This window comes from Gavia stellata, chromosome Z (assembly GCF_030936135.1).
Source record: "Gavia stellata isolate bGavSte3 chromosome Z, bGavSte3.hap2, whole genome shotgun sequence".
In the NCBI taxonomy this organism is placed as follows: domain Eukaryota; kingdom Metazoa; phylum Chordata; class Aves; order Gaviiformes; family Gaviidae; genus Gavia; species Gavia stellata.
The window spans coordinates 67,201,037-67,204,505 of NC_082637.1; positions in this window are offsets into that span (position 1 = coordinate 67,201,037).

Consider the following 3,469-nt stretch of genomic DNA (forward strand, 5'->3'; position numbering starts at 1 on the left):
GTTAGTAGTAGCCTTTCTCTTGCAGTTATCAGGGTGTTTCTTTGTTAATGTCACTTTTAATTGTATCAGTCAAAATGCTTATAAACCCAATGTCACTGGTTTGGTACAGCAGGCTTGCTTCAGGACTTCTAACCCATTTGGTTGATGAAGGATCAGGAAACACTTTAGCTATTTTTTGAGTCAAAACCATTGTTCTTGGGTCTCTTTCCTGTCACTAGTTATACACAGTGATTCCTACCCCCTTTCTCCCATTCAGCAAAATGCTATGTAGACCTTTCCCTTTAAGTGTTTTTAGAATGGAAAACTGTTGTATTTTGCCCAAAACGTGTATTGAATTCAGTGCAAGGCACTTGCAGAAAGGTGTTTGTTTCTAGAAGGTATTAAGTACATAGACTGGAATATTCTGCGAATAGAAAATATATTTTAAGTAATATGTTTTCAAAAGTTATTTTAGAATGCTTCCGTAAAGAAAAAAGTATTTAAAATTAGTTTTGGTATGTAATTGCTTACCTCTCCCAATGAAAAACCATGGTATAGCTCTACCTATTGTTTTGCAATAACTAAAGGTATGCATTTTAATTAGAGCTTTCTATTTACTGATTTTCAAAGATACACTTTATTTTTATTCCTAAAGACTTTTTTTTTCAGCCCAAAGGCCAGAGTCCCCATCTAAATGGGGGAGAAATGGAGGTTATCCCCTTAATCTTCATGGCAAGACTTAAATTGCCACCTTGCTGTATATTACCTTCATTCTCTCTGTAGGCAAATCCAAAAGAAAATATGCTGCCTCAGCTGGAACTGCTTAACATGTGTTAGAGTCTGATTATTTTTTAAGTCATAGGACTTTTAGCAAATCCAGAGCCTAATACCTGCTCAAGGTCAGGCAAGTAGGTATGGATGACACTGCCTATGGAGGTGTCCCTGAAGAGTGAGGAATATCCAAACAGACCTTTTCACACTCCCTTCTCTTGCGTACTTCCTGCTGTACAACTAGGCCTGTGCCATCCATGCAGGAAAGCTGCTGTTCTTATAGGGAGGCTGCTCTCCTTCTGTGGTGGGGAAGTGAGCTAGATTTGCTTTCAATCTTTGTTTTCCACTTCAGAGGGAGCAGCGGAGGCAGATACGGAGCTGCAAAGTGCTTCTCTAAGTTGGTGTCTATTTTCATTGCCTTGTTGCATTTCCCACTGAGGTTGCTTTTCCTGTGTGTATACTTTCTATTCACGTTAATAGAATTCTGTATACATTCCACCTTCCTCTTTCACTCTCATTGCAGAAGTTTTATGTGTCTTTCTCCCAGCAAAAAGTGGCTGTTCAGCAGCCTTTGAGCCTGTCATCTTGGATTTAAAAGGAAAAATTTATTGGCTTGTTTTCTCCTTACTCTTTGGCATTGTCCATGTGCAGCTGGCTTCTGCAGATGTTTTCTGAACCGAGCTGGTGACTTTTAAAACCTTGCAAATGTCGGCAGTGTTACAAGTTTCTGCTTTGCTCAGAGCTGCAGCACACAAAATACATCTGTCCTTAGTGAGATCTGGCTGCATTTCTTACCTTCTTAAATATAACCTTCAACTCATTGCACCGACATATTTGCTTATAGCAGTAGAGTAAGTAAACGTGTATTTGTTATTGATGTTGGAATGGTCCTTCTAATGCAAAAAACACTGTTCAAAATAAGCTGCATGTTTCATTCACAGACTAAACACGTTTTTCTAATTACCTTTGTATACTTTTATACTGCATGGATTTGCAGCTGAACTTCTCATCAATTCTTTCCTTTTTTCCCCCCCCCCTCTGTTTCCTTTCGTGTTATTCCCTGTTGTTTATTTCCTTCCTCAGCTGTCTCCATTCCCCAATTCCTTGCAGTTGAAGAACACTTCTGCACATGAATGTCCTTCATGTCTCCTTTCTTGTTCTGACTCTGAGGGTTCCCACCCTCCACAGAGCATCCTTTCCACACCACATCTGGGAAGTGCTTTACCTTTTGATCTTTTGAAGGAAAGCATGCGAGAGAAGGAGGAATGCTACCGACAAATACCCTTTACTAATATTTGTCCTGATTTTTATAGGAAAAAAAAGGCATTTCAAATGCTGGCTTTGAAATGGCCCAGGGAAAAGCCAAGAAACCACTGGCAAAAGTGAACAGAACCCTGGTGGCTTCAATCCTTGATTCCAAATGTAGAGAAACCAATGCTTCCTTCAGACAAACTGCCCTTATAAATTCAAAAAAGGGAGAGGATGACATTTGTTTTGTTACTAAATGTGTTTCTTTTTTGTCTTGTGGTTTTACAATACAGTAGATAACTGCTGCATGTACCTTTAAAAAATTCTTACAAGTGAATCTACAGTGATGTTATTCTTGGTTAAATATTTTCATATGTAAAAATACATGGTTTTCATAGAGGGGAATATGGAAGGGATAGCATGAAGCAAGAAAAATGAAGACACAGATCTGCTTTACATCATTTTGGGAAACTGGTCCTAAGTGAGCTGCTGCAAGGGTACTGTATCTTAATAGTATCAATTGTATTAAGGAGGTTGTGATATTCCCAGTGTGTGGATAACTCTGCCAGGAATAGTTATGTTAGTTTTTCTTGAGCTATTCCATATGAGGTCTACCTGATTTGTATTTTGTCCTTTGTAGAAAGGGTATTTCAAATTGCTTTCCTTTCTGCTAGAAACATAGATTTTAAGAGGGTGCTTACAACTAGTCTAGGATTTGATATGACAGATATTTATATTTAATGCAGAGCAAAACACAAAATACACTTAACCTTTATTCAGTTGCATTGTAAATGTATTCCACTTTCTTTCAACTGAAGTGAATTATATTAATAACTTGTTATTGTTAAAATGTCAAGAGTATTTTCTTTCTCTTTGAATTATCATTTCTCTGCTCAGGGTATTGGGTTTTGCTTATCGCTCCTGACATGCAAAGGAAGAAATGTAATCTTAAGTGAAATGTACAGACTTCTCCTGAATAGGTAGGTTATTTCTTTTAGATTAGCTCAAGTAATAGTTACAGAGCTGACATACGGAATGTGGAAGGAGACGGGAACCAGACAATGCACCGAAACTGAAACGCACTCTCGTTTAAAGTTACATTCTCCCTGGGACTAATAGAGTGATGTGCGCAACATGTCAGGCATTGCTGTATGTGGCACTTCCTTTTATTTTCACCAAGCTGATTTCAAGCATGTAACTTTTATTTTATTGTGACATTATCACAATAATTTACATTCACCTTGCAGAGTTGAAATATGCTTGTTTGGAGATGAAGTCGGAGATATTCAAGAAGAAAAAAAGCACGAGAAAGGGTATTGCATTTCATTCCATCTCATCAGCTGATGAAATACATTCCCTGTAAAGCATCTGGTTAATCAGATAGACCTTAAATGGTTCTCCCCTCTCACCACTTCAGAAACAGGTCATTCTGCTTCTTAAGGGATAGCTATGTTGTGGGAAACACGTTAAT